The sequence below is a fragment of the Cyclopterus lumpus genome, chromosome 8 (assembly GCF_009769545.1).
Source record: "Cyclopterus lumpus isolate fCycLum1 chromosome 8, fCycLum1.pri, whole genome shotgun sequence".
In the NCBI taxonomy this organism is placed as follows: Eukaryota; Metazoa; Chordata; class Actinopteri; order Perciformes; family Cyclopteridae; genus Cyclopterus; species Cyclopterus lumpus.
Window position 1 is genome coordinate 19,785,310 of NC_046973.1, and position 23,818 is coordinate 19,809,127.

At 45.2% G+C, this 23,818-nt stretch overlaps 1 long non-coding RNA gene across 1 annotated transcript in view; it reads right to left on the reverse strand.

The window, feature by feature from the left end:
* Positions 1-4,757: 4,757 nt before the first annotated feature.
* The window catches only part of LOC117735645, a 48,391-nt gene continuing 29,330 nt past the window's right edge, over positions 4,758-23,818 (reverse strand). Inside the window, exons 2-4 of the long non-coding RNA XR_004609905.1 lie at positions 19,404-19,469; positions 7,397-7,461; positions 4,758-5,548 (exon numbers count right to left, since the gene is read on the reverse strand). This is a non-coding gene — a long non-coding RNA (uncharacterized LOC117735645). The remainder of the gene's footprint in view (positions 5,549-7,396; positions 7,462-19,403; positions 19,470-23,818) is intronic.

A 23,818-nucleotide genomic window follows, 5' to 3' on the forward strand; every position in this document is an offset into this window, starting at 1 on the left:
CTTTGTCCGTGCGAGCATTGTGATAGATGTCCGTGTGAGTTACTGTTGTTCCTCACCCGTCTGCCAACTCTGCACATTGAGAAACGAAATTCAAGCGCTGCATGCAAAAAGGAACTTTGAGATTGTGGGTCAAGGGGTCACTGGTTTCTCTGACCAGAGGATTCCTGCAGTGTGGGAGGCAGAGAGAACTGCCAGATGGGTTCAGACAAAAATAATAAAATCCCGATATACAGTTAAATCACAACTCTCATACAAAAGGGGAATAGCTATAGGACTTCAGTTCAGAAATACTACTTAAAATGTCATTATAAACACTTGAAATATACCGAGCAATGAGGTACATTGGCACAGGAAGGGGTAGGGGGGGGGGGGGCGGGGAGCAAAAATAACGAGGCCAACTGATTGTCCCATTTCTTTCTGACAGCTTCACATGAAGACATAATTTATTCCTGCAGCTGACAGGTTGACACCCTCTGGCTAAATTCACCAGAGGCATAATGAGACATCTCTATCTGACTGTTTCCAAAGGTAAACTCCAGAGTACAACCAGACCTTCTAAAGAGGAAGACAAGTGCTGACCTGACCTATGACACGACCCGTCTTTCACAAAGAGAAGAAATGAGCACCTCTAAAAATGTTTGTGTCTTCCATCTAAATCTGAACCTTCCTCTTTGCCAATCAGTTAAAGGTCAGGCCACGAAAAAACTGCCGTGCGGAATCACCCTCCACTGAAAATGTCTAAAATGTTCTTATGTAAAAAAAAAAAAAAAAAAAAAAAGGGAGAAAATAACAAATCATTTGTCATAATTTCCCCCGTCGGACAGACTCGGCTCAGCGGCCAGTCGGCAGCAGTTCAAACGTGGCGTTCGACGGGCTGAGAGTGACGTTCTCACCAAGCAGGGACAACCCGAAGTGTTTGAGGTGGTCTCTCAGCTGGAATTCTGAATCCAGGAGTGAAATGGCTTGTCAGGGTGATGTATGAGGGACAGAGGGCTGGCATCCTGGACTGGAGAATGTCTACCATGCCCCTTTAGTTCCAGGCAAATAGACAGGAAGCACACACGCACAAGAATTATTTTACTGTCTCACACATCTGCATGAAAATTCGTGATGTACTCGCCTGACGAATGTGTTGTAGGAGGCCAACAATTCAAAGATAATGTTCGAAATGAAGTTTTTCAGGACTTGCTGCTATTCAGTGCTTTTTAATGAATTACAGTCAGTCATGTGTGACCTAAAACATGGAACAAAATGACTTAAATATCCACGACAACTGGCTTCACATTTGATGATGTGTTGTGCAGTTCCTCTAGCTATAAATATTTATTTTCTTGTGATCACTTTTCTAGAGACCAGACACGAAGGAAGTGGAACTGCTCCACTGACGAATGCGGCTCACTTCATCTTTGCCACAACTGAAAGTATCCCTGCATGGCTCTCCACCTCACCACGTCTCTCTTCCTCGCGCTCATTACGACCTCTTGGCTCCTCTGCTGATTGATTTCCATCTCCCCCCCCTCCCCGCCCCATCCTGCACAACCCCACCCCCAAAACTCTCCCACACCCCCTTGCCCCCGCCCCTCGCCTTGCGACTGCCTCTTTGCATTGATGCTCATAATTACGAGTGAATGGATCTGCAGATTCCCATGGATGTCAGCGGAGCCTTTGGCCTGTTCTGCTGCTCCCCTCCTCCTCTTCATCCTCTCCTGCTTCCCGAAGTCTCCCCTTCCCCTTCTCAATGGGGATTAGGAGAGAGGGAGAGGGGCGCGGGATGGAGAGGGTGAGAGAGGGTGCTTGCCCAGACTGAGGGATGGTTTCCCATGCAACTGCCTCATCTATGTCACCTTGCCAATCAAGGCAGTCACCGCCGTGATTAAACCAGAAACACTGTGTTTTATTATTTTGGGGGGAGTACATCAACCTTAATGTCACTATCAATTTGCCGTTGACGCATTGATAAGGTTCTTACTTGGGAAAATATGGTCATAATAAGCTCAAGGTAAATCCCACGACACATTAAACAGTGAAAACCTGTTGGAAAATAGGTTACCTCTGAAGAACGGTGGTGGAAAATCCAGAAAAGAGGAAAAATAGTGGATTCCCACCATTTCTCCTGTGCAAGCAGAGCCGAGTGGATCTACGTCATAGTCATGGGAGCCCACGCACCCTTAGCATGCCAGAGGTAACCGATACCCAGTCAGCGCTCATCCAAGCTCAACAACCCACTAAAGTTATGCTTCCAACAGAGTCCAAGGAGTGGCCAACCCGGCACACCACAGTTAATCACATCACACCACAAAGAACGGCAAGAAAGGGAACGCAAGCACACTGTGAAGAGGTGCACTTTAAAGTGGGTAAGAGACTTGGCATGGTGGGCTAGATAAAGACATGAAAGCTGCACGGAAGAAAAGCAAAAAGAGAAACAGAATTTCCCCCATTAAAACCAGTTTGTACCAGCACCATGCGTCATAAGTGACTCTTTAATGCAATAGTGCAACATTCAACATGAAATGTGAAAATGTTCCCAAGACCAAGTGGTAATTGTGTCAATTTTTTTTCTTTCGGACGCAGCTCCAATTTGAGGAAATGGTTTGGAGTGTGTTTAAAGTGTTTGGAACCAACAAGGTTTGGCTCAGAGCTGCATGTCAACCTCACTTCAAATTATCCTCATTTACGACATTTCCAAGGGGAAACGGCAATTTGTATGTATGCGATAGTACTGGAAGTGGCATTTATTAGTCACAGGTTGTAACCAAGCCGAGGCAGCCAATGGCAGCTCGGATGCTGTGGGAGAACCCGAGATTTGGTAGTTGACGTCATAGAGCGACAACATGTCAATTTGTCCAAATTACTGCCCTTTTAATACAACATAGCAAAAGGAAAAATAAATATCTTTGTCCGCTAAAAACAGGTCCTGCATCTTTCTTATTTCCAAACTTGGAAAGTTGAAATGAACTTCAGTCGACATACATATATATATATATATTGGTACTAAAAATCGATGAATATGGTAGAAAATAACACCCAAGCTAGGGAAGATGGAGCAGGCGTTGAATCCTCTGTCTTCATTAATTAAAGAAAATTATTGGTGACTTGTGGGCTGTGCAGGAGCCCCCCCCCCCACCCCTCCCCCTTCCTCCTTCCTCCTTCCTCCATCCAACAGACGCGCACACTCCCTCCTTGAACCTCATGAGAGAGAAAGTGAGACACAATGAAACTTGCACCAAAACCTGGCGCGGCTTCAAGTGAGAGCTCGGCGGCTGACACGAAGCTCGTGTGTGACATTAAAAGGTTTGTGACTCTTCTCGCCGGGAATACATTTATTTTTTTTGCGCTACATCAATGGTGGAATGAAGAGGCCACCATTATGTCCAAGACGGTGTTCCTCATCCCCGGTCCCTTCTTCCCAAGGCTGTTTACCACAAACACAAGAGCAACACCGCCTGAGCTCATTATGGACCGCCAAGTCCTGCCCCAAAGCCTCTGTTGTCTTGGGAACCCAGCATCCAAGAACATGGAGGGGAGGGTTGGTTGTGTGCTGGTGCTGGTTGTGCTCTATTGGGGAGGGGGGGGGGACGGGGGACGGGGGGTGCGCATGATGTCATCCTGTGGCACGGAGGGGGCCAATCAAGCCCTGAGAAAATTATGTCACCTTTTGTTGCGCTGGTCCATTCAGGGCTATAGAAGTGCAGTGAATTGAGAGCTGCAGAGAGGTCATTTTTTCCCCTGAGCTGTGTATGTGTGTGAGAAAAAGCGGGGGAGAAAAAATAAAAGAGGGGGAAGGCAGGCAAGTAGGGAAGTCCATTGTGGACATGCTAATGTTGTTGACCATAAGCAGGGCCATAAAGATGTCATGAAGCTCAACTTCCAAAACATCAGTGCCGGGGCCTTCACACCCCTTTTCTTTTGACAGATGGAGATGACCTCGTCCCCCACAAATGTGATTCTTAATATGATCTCTATGATGCTTTGAACATACTTGTGAGAACATTGTCCAGCGCTCGGATAAAAGCCCGAGCGAACTGCAATGGAGTCTAGCCCGGTCGGCTTTGTTTTATCGTAGCGAGAAAGACAACAATAAGCAAAACCCCTTGAGGAATAATTACCCCCCTTAGCAACTCTGCATTGCCGCGCTCCCGCACCCGCGTCCCATTCCCGGCAGACCTCTCCCCCCCCCCCCCCCCCCCCCCCCCGCCGAGCCAGACCTTATTGAATCACAGCTGAAAATTGACAGTGAAAGACAGTTGAATGGGAAGTCACTGCCGAATTGTTGAACTCACTTAAAATAAAGTGAAAACACGCTGGAATGTCTTTCTGCAGATGACGACGAGCTGCGGGGATTTCCATCTGCAAAAATAGTGAAAACTCCAGTTGAGTTGGACTGTGACATGAAGCACTTCTCCGTCAGCGTCACACACACACACACACACACACACACACACATGCAACGTTCACAGAAACTAAAAAAAAAAACACACATTTTTCCAAGACGTCATCCCTTTGCGATAAAAGTAAAAATAAATGATCTTCCTGCACAATAGATTGTTGTATCAAAGAATTGACCTATTGTTATCACACTAGATTTATCGGCACATTTTTTTCACTTTCACTTTATAGTTCACTTTCACTTCGCTTCTCACTGCCTGAGTGAGTGATACAACTCTCAATGAAACCAGAACAATTCATAATAATAATAATAATACTAATAATACACAAAGAGTGTGCAGCTGCAATGACAAAACAAACCGACAGCGACGTTGGACACACCTTTTGTTTTTATTTCTTCTTCACATACACACAACCAAAAATGATTACGCTGTAAATCATGATCAGAACAAACAGCATGACAAGATTATTAACCAAAACTACAGATGTGGTGTCAATAGTCGTATTCGTAAGCACCTGGATTACAATGGCTTCTTTGTGATCGCAGTTGGAAGCTGTCAGATGTCCATTGACTGAGTAATCCTTTCTGAGAAATGCGTATTAATTACATTTTTACACAACGGGAAACATTTATCGTGCCGCTCGCGAGAAAGTGCACTTTTGTACGTGACTGCATTGGTGCGAGTGCCGCTTTCAGTCCGTCGGACCTCAAAAATGAAAACAACATCTGATTATTTTCCATTTACCGTTCCAGCATTTGTTGATACTGTATCCAGAATAACACAGTATATGTCACATCTGCAGCAAATGAGCCACTGCATGAATAAACACTGATTATCAAAAGCAGATGTACATACAGGGAAATATTAATCCAGGTTCAATTTAGAAAAAGAGTCACACGATGTGTAGATCCATTGAGGTAACCACGGTGATTGGGAACTCCATAGGAGTTGACTTTCCTATCGAGTGCCTTTCCAGACGGGGTCCACTGATCTGTTCCATAATATCCGAGCAGCCGAATACACTCCGCTGTCCTGCTGAGTTTATGTCACAGCTTCTCCAAGGAGAGCCGGATTGTCAGTGATGGAGCAGACACGCCAGGAGCCAACATCTGCTGCAGGGGATGCTGGTCCACGGTCAGGACCGGGGATTTAGTGCGATCCTAGAAACAAAATACAGAAACTAATGATTGAACGAGGCCAAAGAAAACACTCGAACGTTGACACATGTTCCTCGTGCCCTTACTTTTGGGATGGGCATGAGGTTTTGATTCACTTTTAAATGTTAGAAGTAACTGTAAAGGTGAAGCTACTTAAAACAACCAGAGATTCATAAAAAAAACACCCAGAATTGATCAACTCAAAGTTCTTCCACGCTGTTGCCTTCAGCAGGTTTTGGCTACTGAAGGCAACTTTCCACACCAAAAAAAAAAAAAAAAAGGTCTCGGGGATCCAAACTGGCATAAAGAAGATGCGCATGAAGAGCCACATATTCACGTTATGAGAGAAGATAAAGATCACAGAGCTTTCTCAAGTTGGAGCTTGAATACCAGAATTAATATCCGAATATCGCCTCAGGCCCACAGAAAGAAATGTCAAATTTAAATGAATAAATTAATTAAATGAATAAAATGGCAGAAAACGTGTGTGAGAACATCCGAGGAAGAAGATGAGAAACTTGTTTCGAATCTGTTAAAACAGTGGCATAAATATGTTGTTAAGGAGAATGATGATCGGTATAAAACATCTGCTCTTTCCACGACGACGCCAGAACAGCCAGAGGGGTGAGGTAATGCACGGAGGGGTGGGGGTGGGGGGGTCTCTGGACAACCTGTAGCCTGCCTTACCCGCGCTTGTGCAACAATGACACCACGCCGTCTGGCCCGCGAGTCACTCAGTCCGGCCTGCGCCGCTTTGCTCGGGGAAGGAACGACGTGTCAGAGGACGAGTAGACACCCGGCAACGTTTCTCGTCTTCTTTCTGCACCGCCGAGCCGCTTTACCTGCGAGGAGTCGCGTTCATGCAGGACGTGGCCTTACAGGCGTAGCTCTTTCTTCATTTCCCTCCTCCTTCATCATCTCTCTCTCTCTCTCTCTCTGTGTGTCTCTAGATTGCTTATTATGTACACTCATATTTTTCAGCTCCACCACTCAACAATCATCCTTTCACCTGATTTTTCCTCCATCGCTCCCTTTGCCCTCTATTCTGGTTTTTCCCTTCCCACGTTTCTCTCCTATGCCTCACCTTGGAGCAGAGCCATGCACACAGAACCGGGTCCCAACCTGCCTGTGAGTCTCAGCCTGCCCGTGTGCGCCGGTCTGTGCCTGGGGCCTGCGACTAAGGCCGGCCCCTATCGCCCTCCCTCATCAGCACATCTACTGTACCTGTCTGCTGGCACCCTGCCATTCACACACACACACACAGTTCCCCTTCAGTCACCCAGAGAACCGGGAGTGAGAAAAAAAAAAAAAAAAAAAAAGAGATCATGCAAGCCTAAAATCTATAGAAAAAGACTACTCATGGTCAGGGTCAAGCAAGTTTGACCTCCATCGAGAACACCCACGGCGACCCTGAGAAGCACACGTATACAGTACCACGCATTGAGCCTGCTGGCTGCCCCGCGCGAGCCCGTCAACAAGTTTCTTTGAAGGGCACCGACTCAGTGGTGGGCCATCAAAGCATATCTTCATTCATGTCCACTGAAAGGATCTGAGGCTCCTGAGAGACGCCGTGTTTGAAGTGATATCTCTGTGCCACTGCATTCTTCACCGCGCTGTCATGACTCGAGTTACACAATTATAAAAAAAAATTAAAAAAAGCCAAGAACATCGGCGTAAAGCCAGTGCCACCACCCTGATCATGTCTCCCATATATGTGAACCACTGCTATCTTTGTTTGAACAGTGGACGTACCAAACGCTGCTTGTTTACAGCAGCTGCCGGTTCATAATAAGGCTGCACTGTGTGTGATCACAGATTCCACTTCAATGAAGATCAAACAGTCATCCTTACCTGATGCATCTCTTACGATCATGTTTCCATTGCTGAGCCTCTTCTCTGTGCTCACCTGAGATCATCTGAAACAGATTAAGGATAGGGAAATACAATGATTCAGAGGGGAGGTCATTCAAGAGTAAACACTTTCGACAGGAGAACCAGATGGAATTGCTCTGCCCAAACTTGCATTCAATACTCCTTTTTCTTCAGTACAATGAGTTTTCACAGGTAAGATGAGGTTACAGTGCAGTCGTTTCCAACCTTTAAGTCTGAGATGATGAACAGGATACGATAACGAGGAGAAAATGCATGCGTAAGCAGTGATGCTGGGCCACATATACACGGTGCTTTAGTTAAATGGGACATAAGACAAGAGGCTGGGGACCACTGGTCTAGAGGACCAGCTGTTGGCATAAAGACACACTGTATGGCCTAAACACGTGTCGCACCACCATCTAGAGTTATCACCCATCTGCCCCGACTACCTTCTTATCGCAATGTTTTTAGGCTCTTGGTCACACAAACCTGGTTTTATAATGACCACAAGACTCAAGACCTTCTCCGGAATCTTTACAGATCATTAAAAGCGACATATATTTACATAAAACCGATTTTGGGTGATCTAAGAATTCAGTGAAGATCTGCAGAAGCTAGCAATCAAATTGGCTTATCCAAATTACCATTTTAAATGACTTAAAATGACGATATTGGATCAAGAAACTTCTCGTGATGACTCCTCGTTTCTTCTTACGGACAAGTTTAGGACTGAAGCTGTGCTCTCTGGACCGACTGCAGCTCCAGTCCCTCTTCATCCATTCACGGACAAAAGGTGCTCTCTACTTCTGAGTTTCACTGTCCCAGAACTGTTACCTTGGCAACACATGCACTGTTTCCAAGTGACACAAAGCCTGGCCTTAAGAACCTCCTTTCAGATTGAAGGCTCCAAGACTTGAGAGGAAAACAGCAATAACAGGACGACGGGGAGAGAAACTGAATACCGGCAAATTGCTTCCCAAAGTTTCTGGAAGACATAATAAAATGATTCTTTCTTTCCTCTCCCTTTTAAAATACCTTTCCCTGGCACCAGGCACTATAGGTAGCTGTGTCCCATTTCTTTTCTATGCCTTCTTATATTTTCTTCTTTCTAGCTAAGTGAGTTATCATGTAGACCAGCAGGCCGGCGCAGCGTGTGGCTAGGCTAAGCCTCCAGATGAGGTAATGTTTAGAGGGTTGGCGAGCCAGGGGACGGGTTGGTCAGGTCTTGATTAGCTCGGGGGTGTGGGACTCTCTCGAATATTGGACACCCTTTTGTGTGGTGAGATTACCACCTTATGAAAAAATGTCCCTGCTGACACGCCTGATGGGATCAGAGCTTCCTGCCTGCTGCATCGTCCTGCTTATGAGTTCCACACACACACACACACACACACACACACCAACACACACCCCTCAGAAGAGACGTGCATGAACGCTGGGAGATCATACACACAACTCGCATGTCCCTTGCATGCTTATGTGTACAGTACAACAAGCATGAGCAAACATCACCTCCTCCCCTCTCTTCCACTTGTGTAGCCTATAATGACCACAACTAATGACCCCCAGATGGAAAACAACCTGACTTTATTAACGAGGCCAGATGACACACAAACACACGCTCACTTGCTTGTACTGTGGTCGTCTCCTCCGGCCACCCTCCAATGAAAATCACATGATGGACCACGTCCAGCAGAGAATCCTCCCCCCTCGAAAAAAAAACATCAACAAACAAAAGTGAAAAAAAAACGAGAGGATTCAGACGCAAAGCTTTCAGGGGATTTGATTCCAGCAGTCCTCTAAAGAGGGCTGAGGCTATAGGATGATTTCAATTATTTGATATAATTTGTGATGGTCCATTAGTTCAAAATAAAGCTCTGATTATGAGATGTGTATACAAAAAAGTTACAAACAAAACCCGCATCGGAGTCTGAAGCAGAGCTGTACTTTTTCCAGATGTGTAATCGACTGTTAATAAGCAGTGGTCTTACGTTTATAAAACCTTTTCCCCAAATAAAGCTAATTTAAAACGAAATAAATGCAGCATTTTGGTTTGTTAAACCGAATCGCAAAGTTCAACACCTTTCTATTTCTACTGTTTAGGAGGCTGCACAAACAACCGCTCATATGTCTGCAGTGCACTTTGTGAAGGCAAATGAATATTGCATGCAAATGCACGCACGCACGCACACACACACACACACACACACACACACAAACCAGTTAGGCGCATGGCACAACCTTGCGCCAGTGGTCCTTTAAACCAGTCATGTGAAACAACCCGTTAATTTCTGCAAATCAGATTACATCTCCAAGCTGAGGTCTGCAAGTCCACACACACACACACACATTTAAAGCTTGGGGCTCAGGTCCAAGAAGAAACACACACACACACACACACACACACACACACACCTTAAATCAGATTCTGTCACACACACTTTGTTCACGCTCACAAACTGCAAGTATCAGCCAAGGCCAGACTCAAAATGGGAACAATACTTATATATGAACTACACGCGAGTGTGTAGCTAAGGCCACAGATTCCCCACAAAACTATTTCCTTGTCAAGGCCGCTCATCGGCCGCTGTGATAAGCCTCCTTTCAGCAGTACTCGACTGCTGTTTGGCAGCTCTGCGTTGGAATGAGCACATGTGGAAACATGTTCATAGTGTGTTTGGCAGGAATGCAAATGATAGATGATTCGCAAAATGATTCGAGTCCTATTCAGGAGGTCAGAACCTTCTTTGTCATTATTCCACTGAGTTGGCAGATAAATAAGTACTTAAATCGTCGAATGAGCACAGTAATAGTGATACACATATTGAGCAAGATTTCCATAATGTCTGCTTCTACTTTTAACATCTCTTCACATTTTAGCTTCACTGATCAGATTTGCAATACGATGTAAAAGAAGCCGTTTGGCTGGATGGCTGCTGGTGGACCGGTCGGCCTAATTAAACCCAGACGGTTGGAGGAAGTACAAGTCTCTGTCCCTACAGGATCTACATTAAGTCTCCACTCTGCTAATCAGAAAGCCCTTCAACTACATCAGCATGTCCCCCTGGCCCAACAAACAACCAAATCTCATTTGTCTTTGTAACTTTTTGAGGAAGCTTGAATTACTTCTCCATCGAGTCTGGAGAATAAAAATCACGGCTGTCTCTGCGTTCATCGTAATCAGGGACATCCTAAAACAGATCAGCTGTGTAGCTCATTGTCTGAATCTTCTGGTGCCCTTGGTACCGTGGAGGTCAGAGGGTGGGAAGCTGTGGGTGGCAGGAAGTCGAGAGAGTTGCGCCTACAATGGCGTGTCGGGACTCTGTCAGTCAGCCCGACTCAAGTTCAGCTCAAGCGGGTTGATTCTATCTTCACAGTGACATCGGAGAAGTTCAGCGATGGAGACCGGCAGCGAGGCGAACGGAGGAGCAGAGGGACCGCTCCCTGGGTTAGATTGCACTGAAAGCTCCGATAAGACGACAGGAAAGGGCAGGTTGTGGGGGAGCTGGCTGGGGCCACTGTTATCCCAGGAAGCGCTCACTCATCCCTCAGATCACCTGTGGAGGTCAGGACCCGATTCAGTCATGCAGTGCCACCAGCCAGGAGCCGGACTCAATGTAAACGGGTGTGCAGTAGGGTCCCTCCCAGCCACTGTGTACAATCAGTTACTGTGCTGGTGTTTTTACATGTCTATTCAACATGGCTGGCAACCTTTTTTCAAGCTATTGGATTTGGAATATATCCATTAGTTTTCTATTAAATTCAGTGCAGAAACACAAGTGACTTGAAGCATAAATCATTGTAAATTGATGAAATGTGGGCTCTGGCAAAGATGATTATTTCCCCATTATTTTGAGCTGAACAAGTGATCAATTCATTGATAAAAAAAATAAACTGCTGGCATAGTAGGCAACCAGATATGGAAATGCTGTGATGCAATTTGAGAGACATATGGTCAGTCCTGCAGCACACATTCCTGACAACACACACACACACACACACACACACACACACACACACACACACACACACACACACACCGGTAAAATAAACCATGTATCTTCATCTGGAGTGCATTTCCTGTCCTCTGGCTTGGCATATGCAAGTGGCTCCTTTACAACATAACCTTTTCTTTTCTTTTCCTGCCTGCACAGAAACAGCTTTCCAACCATTTGAAGCAGAACTTTAGGGACAAGGACCACAACCTTAGACTTCTGTTCTGGGTGTTGAAAATGTAAAAGTGACGAGATGCACTTCCCACATCTGGAAAAATCCTACACAGTAGATTGTGTTGGTTTAGGGTATAGTTTTGACAAGCACCGTTTCCAGTTTTGCTTAATTCTCTCACCGAGAGGCAGAGAGGTGCAATCATCGGTGTCACACACTGACCCAAAACTCACTTGTGGAATGGAAATTTAAGACGATAATAAAATAACATCGAGCAGCTCTTTAATGAGACACATTTGACAGCACGACCAACCTCCCTCGGTGCACACGCTGTGGGGGAAGAAAAAAAAAAAAACTAATTTTGTGTGTCAAATTGTACAAGGTGAGAAGTGAGAAGACGCTTCAATTCAGAGGAGCAACGGTGGTGATGAAACAAACAAAAATGTCACGAAATGATATCACCCTTTTAACCCTGCAGAGGTAGTCACCAGAAGTGGTCACGGGAGCTGTGAAATGTTAGTTTTGGAGTGAAAGTAAACAGCCTCTCCCATGGTGGGCCTGTACCCAACACAGAGTAAGCACATGTTTCCCATTGTGGTTAAAAGGGAAGGGGATTAAAGTGTAGTGCAGCCGGAGCCACAGCCATACACCCCACGGTGGGATCACAGTACTCTCGGGTCTTTCAGTATTGCTGATGTAGCCCGGTTGGAAGTGGCGGGTGTGTAGGGAGAAGCAGATCTATCAGAGGAACTAGGCCGGGTCCTCTAGAGCCCAAATATGAGGCCTTTCTTTGGGGCTGAGGAGGCAGACATGCTACCATGTTGACAGAAGTGCCTGACTGAGGTTGGCAGACACTCACACAAACACAGGCAAGGTTAGGATTATGAGGAGGTGTTGAAACCGAGCGGAATTGGATTTTCAGAGGCCCTATGAAAAAAAGAGAGATCACCTTCAAAACCGTTCTTGAATACAAAAACAGGAGGTTGAGGGAAAAAAAAATAATACGTTGAGACTGAAAACTAAAAGCAGAAAAAGAATCGTGTTAACGGTCATTGGTTTTGGCTGCAAAATATGCCGTTTTCACCCCAGGGCCTCGGGGTCAAATAGGCCACATGCAGGTGCCACGGGGGACAGTTAAAGCAGGAGACTGTGACTGTGCAGCCAATTAAAGGACACTTTAAAAAAGGCAAATAGTGCAAGGGACATTGAGGAAGATATGCATAGTGGAGCATAACTGCACTTACCAAAAACTGCCAATTAACCAGCACCCCATGAAGCTCAGTTGTGACCGCTTCAGCTGGACGGCTTCCATGTGCAGCGAGAAAAAAACCACTTTCTGAGCAGCGTATGAAAGGATGTGGAGGGAGGGTCAGACACTCGGAGGGTTTACTGAGTCACACAAGTTACAACTTGACTTTGGACCTTTTAAAGACTTGAGAGTTGAAATCAAACTATTAAATCTAAAGTTTTGACCTGATAAAAAAAAGAAATTGCATAATACTTTGAAGGCCTTGCCTTAAATGCAGCGTCTTAATCGAATAGCAGAGACTATTATCTTCACGTCCATGTCTGTCATCACTTCTATTTCATCCTTTCATACATTTGTGTACATTTGTCATAATTAGCATATGGATTCTTGGGTTATGGCCAAAAAAAAAAACATTATTTTGCGAGGTCACAATGACCTTTGACCAACAATTTTATAATCAGTTAATCTTTCAGTGCAAGTAGAGATTTGTGCCAAATATGAAGAAAAAAAAAAAAAAAAAACTTGCCCAAGAGATTCCTGGGATATCACGACACTGGTGCAAAAGGTGAGGTCGCAGTGACCTTGATATTTAGCCTCTCAGGTGGATGGTTGTGCCACTTTTGAAGCAATGTGACCGAAAAAGAATGGACCGCACACAAGCGGTTACTAAACTAAACACATAGTCGAGGTCGTGTTACACCCAGACAAGTCTTCCAGAAAGTTACAAAGTGTCATCCTTAACCTCTTGGCCTCAACGCCCACGACACTTAAACAAAGATAATTACACGTCTATGTCAGTCTTGCGCTGGCGTATCTTCCTCGGTGTAGTCTGTTGGGAGGAATTGGGAAGCAGGGATCGTGTGCAGGGCCTGCAGTACGTTGTTGTGCAGATTTGCAGGACTTTTTCACCCACAAAAACCAGTACGCCGTGCGCATGGTCGTGGTTTTTTTTTGTTGAAACTGCAAACGGATTTATGTAGTGTTAGGGATCAGCTCTTTAAAAGGTCACATTGAACAAGTTAGGTCTGCTCCGTAAGCCCTGTTCCCTCTCTGATCCAGGTGACTCTGGGCCAATGGTTTCACAACAGACACGTAAGCACTCAGACCACTTCATGACATCAGTCGTTTCCGATTCCCCATGACGCCGAGCTGACGTTCAGATGTCTTTGATTGATTAGTTCCTATAGGGCGTTTTATGAGTGTCCTTTTAAAAAAAAGTACACTTTCTGAACCACATCCCTGAATTTTGAGATCCAAATACGCCTTCAACCACAAGCTCGGCTGCAAAGCAAGATGCCCTGGCGTGGGAGGAGATATCTGCTGCGGTAACAGAGTTTTCCTATCGACACTGATCACATAGCGTTACATGAGGAGGGGGTGGGGTGGGGGGTGGGGGGGGGGGGGGGTGGGGGGGGGTGGGGGGGGGTGTATCTGTCAAACTCCCTTGATTACAAACATCCTTCAGCAACACATGTGAAATGGCACGCACATTAAACACACATTCATGCATCGACGCACGACTTTGCATGCGTGTGTGTGTGTGTGTGTGTGCATATTGTCCATGTACATATTACCAAAACACACACACACACACACACACAACTCCTTGTGTAAATGCCAGGGACTGAAACGGTGGAAAAAGGTGGGACGAGGACCACATCAAGTCTAATCCAGCCGGGGATTATAGGAGCGGGCAAATATCACCAATAATAAACAAATGAGTAACATTCTGGGTCTGTGTGGTTGCAAGCCCCCCCGGGGCTCCAGCTAGAACCCGGCAGGATCTGGATCCAATCCCGGCTGTTTATCAGTCAGAGTAGAAGCGACCACTTGGCCCATAATGGCGAACAGAGCAGCGCCTCCTCCCACTTTGATTTACATCTCAGATCTGAGACTTAATATTCAGAACAAAGGGGCCATTTTGTTACCACTACATGATTCACTATGATATCGTCTTCTTGTTAGCAGTATGTTCCGTGAGGCCATTATCGGAGTTTTCCAAAAAACAATCTCCAGTGATTTAGATATGATCATATGCAGGTTTTTTTTTTTAAATTAAACATCGATGGGTTGAGGAACCTCGTTCAAACTAAAAGGTTGATATCAGAACGGTAAGAAACTGTAAAGAAAATGTTCACCTTTCTTACGTTTTACAGACTAAACAATTAAAATCGTAAAAACTGATTGGGCCAGATTAAATAATCAAATCAAATTGGTAGCCCTAGATTAATATCTTGGCCTTAATATGTTCCAATGTGACACAGCTTTTCAATATTACCACTTTGTTACAAACCAGGGAAACAGACCTTTTATGTATCACTCCATGACATTAAATATCATCATCATTTAATGTCTGGAAAGCCCTAACGCTTCATGGCAGAAGGGATTTTATGACACATGTCAACACAAGAAAGGAAGCGGAGCAGCGCACCTGTTTAGCATTATGGACAAATATTGATTACTTGTCGAGGCGTCGCCATGGAGATTATTGCAGAGGAATGTTGGACAGATAAAGTGGGCCATAAATTCCTTTAAGTAGTAACATGGTCGGTAAATTAGCAGAGTGTGATAAAACTGAGATAAAAATTAAAGAAGGGAAAGCGGTTATTAATTCAGTCAGTGCAGTTTTCTGGGACACGGAAAGAGTGTGCAGGAGGTGAGAGGGCTTCCGTTCGTGCGTGTGTGTGCGCGCGAGTGTGTGTGTGTGTGTGTGTGTGTGTTTAGAGCCATGTCTTCCCTTTGCTCTAATCCACCTATTTTGTTCCGCTCTACTGTTCAGATTCAAGGTGGAAAAGTGCCGAGGCCGCAACGTTTTGTCCTCCCAGTCTGTCGGGCCCACAGTGCTTTTACCTGCTGAGCCCCGAGACTCACCAAGCCTTTCGGGACCCCGTCCCCAAACATGTCCCCGGAAACTGCACAAAAGCCATCTGGGGTGCGGCTGAGAGCTTTGGCAACAAAATAACTCTTTCAATCTGCACTCCGCATGGTTCTGACTGCAGGGCGCTGAGGTCGCCAATACCAAGGAGACCCTCACTGGACTTCCTCCTCCTTCTCCTCCACCCCTCTAATCCTGGCCTACATGACTGACTCCAACTGAAAGCCCCACACGCCAGAGGTGGGAGCCAAAAGCACTGTGAGATTCAAAAAAAAAAAAAAAAGAGAGACCACCTGCTCAACAAACTAAATTGCACTCACTCAAGGCAATGGGGTGCAGAGGGAATGAAAAGGAGGGGAGCAAGAGAAAATAAAAAAAGAAAGACAAGTCACTGCTCTCCCTCTGTGATCTTGGCAGACAAAAGAACAAATTGCATTTCTGCGTCATGGCACCCGAGGGTCAAAATCGGCATAGGGTGCCTCTCAGTACTGTTTAAGTGCGAGCACGCTGATAACGGTTCCATCAATTCCCACAAGAGAGGCAGCGAGGTGCACAGGCCCACGTTTCAGCCTTTCATCTTGGCTTCTTTTGTATTCCGCTCCACTCTGTTGTCTCTCTCTCCTCTATTTGGGGCGGAATTGGCTGTTATTATTCCAAACAGCATTATCTTTATTAATGCCACAGGTCTCAGGACTGTGCACTCCCCGGGAGCCGGGTCCGGCGAGAGCTGCAACCAATCTCCCTAGATAAAAGCTCAGCGGAGAGCTGTATGCAAGCCAGACAGCTCCAGCAGGCCTTCATCCTCCCTCCTCATTCCCAGAGAGAGGTTTCGGCCCTACAAAGACTAAGATGTGGCTTTAATCTTAGCACTTTCAGTCAGAAACATTTGAACCGAGAGCAGCTCTCTAGGAGGCTATCAGAAGCCACCGGTCACAACAAACAAATCGTATTTGAGTAAATACATGAAATAATATTTGAAAGTTGCAAAAAGAATATTATCCATAATGGACCAAGTTTTTGAAAAACCTGGATATTGAGAGAAAGGCTCCGGAGTCATAAGCTGTAAAGTCATGGAACTTTATCTTCTGGTGCTACAGCTTATGGGCGGGCCCTCCATTTCTGTTATGGCTTATATTGTTGGTGGCTCGTATGGACTTGGAGCTGAGGCAGTTTCCCGAAGTCAGCCATGCACGACGAGTTATTCTAAAGGTGGTGTGGAGAGCTGACGTGTGGCCAGGCCGGGCCAGGGCAGCGGCTGGGGTCTCGGCTTAGTGCCTCAAGCCCCTCGCTCCAGTGGTCACACAGCATCAGCTCCCGGCCCGAGCCCGGACACTGATTTATGGGACAGGGGGATTACCATCAAACCAGCCGTGAGGACCACCCAGATGGTGGCACAGGACGACAGCCGCACAAACATGACACAGGCACACACGCATTCAAATATAGCACTAACATTGACCTTTTTACACCAGATACACCAGAGAAATCCACAGACTTAAGCAAATAGTGACTTGAACGCAAGCAAAAGCGTTGCTATATAAAAGATGTTAAAAAGTAAAACCCTCTGGAAATAAACAAGCATGAAAAAGCTGCACATGCCATTTGTAATGGCTCCGTTAACCACTCGAGTGCAGTGGGAGGGACTAGTTTGCTGAGGCTTCCTCATTACCACAAAGCGAGGGAGCCAACTTTGCTCATCAGGGTACAGATGTATCTACAGGATGTGCCTGGTTAGAAGTAATTCCTCTCAACCACGTCAGAACTTTTCTCTTTTTTTCTCACTTGGGTTTGCAAAAATGCATAATTAAAAAAAAAAAAAAAAGAGTGGCGACTGCTGTGATTTTCTATCTCAACGGACCCAGGTCCAAAACAAGAGTGTTCCACGTCGTTATGGATGCACGAGCTTCTTTCATCGAAACGTGACATTCAACTCGATGAACAATTCACTTTCCACTTTAGCTCGATAAAAAAAAAAAAAGGCCCCGCATTTAGCATCCTGATACTTTTCCACCAGATCGCATTGTCACCCGAGGACACAGGAATACACCGAGCAAGAGGGGAGAGAAAAACAAACAAGAAAAAGGAAGAAAAACACATATTTCTCACTTAACCGGGGCGCAGTGCAGCTCAACCTCAAGGCACCGGTTGGATGAGCTGAACAATAAGAGTCAATGACAAATCGGACGTGGTGCATTCCTTGGGCAAACACTCACTTCATGAAGGGAGACGGGTAGGCAAACACTCACCTGCCCTGAGCTAATAACTCTTGTGAGGGCAAACACACACACGCACAAAAACAAACACACACACACACTGGGGCAGTGATGGGAATCAAACTGCTCCAAATTGCGTATAGACAAAGTACCACATTTCATCCGAGAGCCGAAATCATAGCAATAAGAAATGCAGGAGGTCTGTACCGAGCTATACGTGAAGTGTGGAAATAGACTGGAACACATCTTGAATGTATAGGCTCGCTGAGTTTAGGGTTTCTCTTCGTCACTGCATTGCAAAAGTAACCGGAAGACGAGATATTTTAACTGGGGCCAACACAACGGCTGCAGGAGGAGAATTTAAAAATGCCGATACCATATGCATGTCATGCTAATCGTCGCATTATAAAAACACATGTCTGTGTGAAGCCTCCTTGTAGTGTTCATTTGTAATTGTGTGTTTAAAAATGTCTACATTATTGTGTGTCGGAAGCTCATCAATGACTGCAATTACTTTTTAAATGAATTACTTTAATTACTTTTTCCCCTTCGGGCATTCTTTCACAGCAGAGTAGAGCGACAGCAGCGCTTCTCTCAGTGGGATGCACCCTCAACACTTCCTCACCATGTGACTTCCTTTCAGCTGCCTTTTGATTGGACGCTCAGAGGCGACGAGGATGAAGAGAAGGGGGCGGGGGGCGCTTGTGGTGGGGAGCTGGTTGGCAGCGGACACATGAGAGAAAACAAATTCCTGCCCCGTTGCCATGGAGATGAGTCAACAGCATGTTGGGGGGGGGGGGGGGGGGGGGGGGCACAGAAAGCCGGGGGTTGTGGGGCACAGGCTGACCTGCTGTAGTTAACAATTCATCCCCGTATCCGGCTCCCAAATGATTGGGCAAACACGGAGTGCTGCGGAGTCAAAAGGACCCCGAGGGGCTGAGAGAGGGGCATCACCCTGGGGTGACATGCTGACAGGCACACACTGGTTGGTAGAGGGTGGACCAGCTGAATGAGGATAGGGGGCACCAGTGGGGAGGAAGGGGGGCTGATGGGATGTGGGAGAGGGGCTAAATACATCGAGTACTGCAGGCTCCAGCACGGCCCCAACACAGTACTGATGGCTGTGCCTTTAAGAAGCTGTGTAATTAATGGCTCGAGTTAAAAAGCCATTTTCAGGGTGAGAACAATCCCTTTGGTACAATCACAACAAACGTATTCCTCATGTGGAGCTAAATGATTCATATTTGGCTCCCAGTTGTGACAATAGTTTCGTGAGATATATTAGCCTAAGAAATAGTCCGGGAGTGAGAACATTCAACAAGAGCTGGAAGGTAAAACACAGACAATAAGAACACAACATGCAGCGTATGGCAGCTAAGCCGGGACACAGCGGGCTCGTAGTGTTTCAGTTCTCTCCTGTTAAACTTCTACTAGAGACCTATTTGCAGTCTTTAGAAAGAAAAAAAAATATAGGCTACTCACCAGAAATTCCCTGGGAAGCAATTAAAAAAAGGTTGACATCTCATTCCAAGAGTTTGGATTCCTTCACTGTGAAAAAAAAGAAAGGACAACAAAAGAGGACAAACGTCACTTCATAAAACTACAGTATTCCATTGCTATATATGCTTAACTCCATTTGTCCAGCTGGGTTCATTTAGGTACAAAACAGTGTCAGAGCACGTAATATGAGGCGCCGATGGAAAAATGGTTAAAAAGTCTCAACCCACAGGACCAGCTTCCAAAACATTGACCGCTTTACAGTGAAGCAGAGCGGCGCTTAACAATAATGGGACCGACGGGCGGATCTCATCAACGCCACATCATACAGAAGAAGAAGAAGAAGAAGCACCACAGATCTTAAATACTGTTCTTATGGGATAGATTGTGCCAGGGTTTGTTTTTTCTTCCAATTGTCCATCTTTACTTTTGAAAGTGTTGCGTGCACCAGTCCAACAGACCAGTCACTGGGCAGCGGTGGTGGGAGGGTGTGTCAGCGGAGAGGATCCGTTACTGGTTCTCCACTGCGACTCACGTCAGAGTACAGGGTGTTCGTAAACATTCCTTCAGTGGGAATTGGTATCCACTCTATAATAATAATCTACCCGACCAATCTCATAAATGAAAACCAGCACTACATCATTTATAATGTTTCTGTCAGAGAGAGAAAAAAGAGGAGCGAAAGGAACAAAAACAGGGGGGGGGGGGGGAAGTAAGATTGTGATAAAAATAGCAGATGTTGAGAGTCACTTCTCGAAAAGGTGTGTCATTCAGGGAGTTTGGGACGGGCCTCTGGCCGCGGCCGAGCTCTAAATTTAGCATATTTACTAAAATAAAATGAGAGTTCAGTCGCTGGCACTGGATGTTTCTCCTCCCCGTTTATGACCTCAGCGGTGCAGCCGGCGTCACTCATGACGAAATACAAACCATATAAAACAACAACAAAAAAAAGACCTCCTCAAATACTCAGAGCACACGAGGAAACGACCGCAATTTAATGTTCCCCCGTAAATGATCTTATTATGGCAATCCAAGTCCAGATCAACAGAAAAATATGGTTTTGCACATTCTAAATTTAGAGTTTGGGCATGAATGACCTTTTTTTCTTTCTTTCAACAGAACAGTCTCTGGTTTGACTAAACTAAACTTTCTATGACTGCACACAAATGAAGGGAATAAAGGATGTATGAGCGCGGCTACTGTGTTTGTGAACCGTCCTCGTACATGCCGGATCAGCCTGTGTGTGGCGGGCTGGGGGAGGATGCCCCTGGGCCAGGCTGAGCAGTAAGTGAAGCAGACGTCCCATCTCAGCTCGAAAGCATGCGAGTATCAGGCCTGGAACTAAAACACGCGCATAAACATAGGCGATGTCAGGGATTACACCCTGCCATACCGCCGCAGGAAACCACACACAGCACAGGTGTAACCGTCACCACGGACACATTCTTCCCCATCTCCGCTCTGGAGGTCTGACGGACAGCTCATCATTTCCCCTCGCTGGCTGTGTGTGAAACTTGTGTAAACATCTGCAGGCGTTTGTGTGTCTGGTGAGCCACAGGTGAGGAGGACACACACACACACACACACACACACACACACACCTACACAACTACACACACACACAGAAGGATTAGAATGGCCTCATGTTATGTCAAAGACAGCACAATACCACACACACACTCGGCAAATCTTTCCTTCGAGAAACTGTTTTATTGATTATATTTCCTATTAATTGTCCCACTTTCTGATACATCAATTAAAAAAAAAAACACACACACACATTTGCTACCGCAGTAGCGATAAATTAAAGAGCTGCAGAAAAAAATAGGATGTTTTGAAATGCTTTGGAGAGAATGGTTAAGATTTAGCAAGAGCAGCAGAGATGAAGGGAGACGTTTCCTCAGTAAACAGCACCCTCTAGAGCAACACCATACATGCAGCCCTGCACCGCTCTCCTATTGTTGCTGCATGTCTTTTCATAAACAGCAGAACATTAGAGTAACAATTACTTCATGTAGAAATACCCCCCCCCCCCCAAAAAAAAATGAGAAAAATCAGACAAGCTCCCACGTTCATGGTTATTTATTAGCAGGTTGTCTCCACACACATGAAGGATCACAGAGGTGAGGTCGGACCACTCATGTTCCCAGTGTGAGTTGATAATGAGGCAGGCCATTATTAAGAAGTTGGCTTTAATCGTGCGCAGGGTTATTAGGGCCGGTTTACTGTGCACGAGAGAGATTAACATGGGCCACGCATGGCGGAAAGAGCTGAGGGGGCCGACGATAAGCCAGCTACCCACAACCGTGAAGCGGGCTGAGAAACATGAGCGCACAGTAGGACATGAAACCCAGCAGGACAAACCTCTCTCTCTCTCCCTCTCTCTCTCTCGCCCTATGCCTCATTCGGCCTCACTCTCTGTTCGCGTCAAATCATGTTACACAACCACAAAGGAATGCCTCGTATATGAGAGACAGATTTAAAACAAGGGGAAAGAAAAGCAACATTAAAGAGGATCGCAGAGGGATCTATAGACGCAGTGGGTGTTGTTTGGTTCCTTTTCTGTGTGTACAGAAGCACAACATGGCAGTATTATGAAGGCACGATGCAGTGGCACGCAAGTCCAGACACATAACCACTTCACACACGCTTACATAAACTAAAAATCAGCCTGAGACACAGTTGTGTGTGCACCAACCAGGGAGCACTACACGCTTCCTCCATATTTTTCCATGCCATTAATAAAAATAGACATTGTGCCGTTTCGATACATTTGGAAATCCATAATTTTATGAGCTTTCAAACTTTCCCACAGAATCCCCACCCCTTTATTTTCCGTGCCTTAGACCCAAATACATTAAAAAGGCAGCACTAAATTAGGACGGCACACTCGTATGCTACTTATTAATGAGACCCGTGTTTAACTTTTTTTTTAAAAAGTAGATTTCCTATAATGTAGACAATGGAAAGTCCTTCATTAAATATAATTACAAGAGAAAAAGTGTTAACGTTGTGAACCGAGGCCAAAACTGAGCTGAACTCATCAGATGTGTGTCATCAACCCTCCAAAGGCTAACGCACGGACTATGCAACATTATGCTGGTCTTGGTTGCTTTATCTCATTCAGTTGCACAATGAATAAACCATAAAAACATGAGATGAAAACCAACATTTCACAAGCACGGTCTGACTGCATTAGGAGAAGGTGTGTGTGTGTGTGTGTGTGTGTGTGTGTATCAAGTTAGCAGAAGGTCATAGTGGTGAAGTATTAGAGCGCTGTTTGCCCTCCTCCATTGGGGACCAACCGGTTTGAGAGTTTGAACAGTGACGTGTGAAACCCGTAGAAACAGGACATAGCGCCGCTCTGTTTGCTTAAGAACACCCAGAGAATGGACTGCCATGACAAAACAAATCCCTCAGCCTGCATTCCTCCCGTCCAATCAAACCCTACCTGTTGAACAAGATATGAGACGGAGCGGAAAAGGTAGTTACAAGAAGTTCTTTTTGGGGGGGTTGGACTTGCATTTTGTTCAAAAGTTGTCCGCTCTCTGGTCTTCATATGCACAGGTTTCCATGAGGAGATATTGACATGCGAGTATGAACATGTGCAAACAATCACAGACATAACATCGGGTTTTTTTAAGCATCCATTAAAATCACAGAGAACTAATATCGTCAATATTTACATTGTACTTCATATATTTCATTTTGTATAAATTGTTTGACAGAAGTTACTTACAGTACATTTTGAGAGTGGCTTTTTGCATTTTGATCATTATATTAAACTACAAAATTAAAGTTGGAATTAATTACACTTTGGTGCACCAAGCCAGAGCTGCATGCAATAATTCAAACTAATAATACATACATATTATTGAATCATACAACATCTAACAGACATTATTTATGCATTGCAGGTTCTAAAATATGGATCGATTGTAAAATGAATAACTTTGGATTGTTAGTCAGATGGCGTCTGAATTTAAATGGTTTTGTCACTATATCTTATGACATTTTCCAGACTAAATAGGAAATAAATAATCAACAGATCAGGGCAAGAATTTGTGATTTTTGTTGTTGTTCTTGTTTAATCCCCCTTTTATTTATTTTTTACTTATTTTAGATGAACTGATTAATGGTAACACAATGTCCTTTACAATTCAAGGTGACTGTTTCAAATCTTTTTATGTCCGACCAACTCAATTACCACGAGATTCCCCATAAATCGCATCTCACGTCTTGAAGGCAGCCCGGCTGTCAACGGCTGCCTTCTGTCCAGTGTCTGTTACACGAAACATTTTAATGATGTTTTTTTTTTTCGGGGCACAGATGCCCAACGTGCCCTTATGTAACATGCGATTCAGCCCGTGAAAACAAACTGATGGATCCGATAGTAAAAC